This window comes from Mus pahari, chromosome 17 (genome assembly GCF_900095145.1).
Source record: "Mus pahari chromosome 17, PAHARI_EIJ_v1.1, whole genome shotgun sequence".
Lineage (NCBI taxonomy): Eukaryota > Metazoa > Chordata > Mammalia > Rodentia > Muridae > Mus > Mus pahari.
The window spans coordinates 31,210,999-31,211,655 of record NC_034606.1 but is presented as its reverse complement, the minus strand read 5'-3'; the positions used below and the strand labels follow the sequence as shown (position 1 = coordinate 31,211,655).

The 657-nt window shown below is 39.0% G+C and overlaps 1 pseudogene; it reads right to left on the bottom strand.

Moving 5' to 3' along the window:
- Positions 1–222: 222 nt before the first annotated feature.
- Positions 223–333, bottom strand: LOC115062460 (annotated as a pseudogene).
- Positions 334–657: the final 324 nt, after the last annotated feature.

The following is a 657-nucleotide window of genomic DNA, read 5'->3' as shown; positions in this document are numbered from 1 at the left end:
TCTATGAGGTAGGTATTTACTGATAACTTATTGAGGATGATAAAGGAATGAGTGTCATAAGGATAGTGTTAAAAGTTATCAATTCACAAGTATACAGTATCTTCTATTCTGCCCTCTACCTTAGTAATTAATACATATGAAATGAACTCATCTTTATGTGTTCTGTCTCACATACAAATTATCTTCAATAAAATGCAGGTCATTGGCTGGCTGAAGCAGGGAGAAGGATAGCATGGGAAACATTGCTGAGTTAACCATAGAGTCCACATAGCAGATGTCAGTCTGCCAGGTAAGATGCTACACTTGATCTTAGCCAAAAGGCCGAGAAGCTATGCCAGGTAAGATGCTAAGTTGGCTGATACTACTGACATAGAGAGGTTCCCGGGTAGGTGTGTTACAGAGGGCAATTGATGATTGTGGGAGAGACAGAAAATGGAAAGTTGGTATGACTCTTCAAGAGAAAGATACATACTGATGACGCAAAACAGAGTTCTATACCTCACAAAACAAGTAAGGTCACAAAAGGAAGATTCAGATTTAAATAACCAACGTGCACGCTTCCATTAACCCAGTTTTAGTAGAATGATTTGAAAGTGGTTCTAGCAAATGCAGAGTAAGAACTGAATGGGCCAGAAGTTTTGACTTTGCCAGGGATAA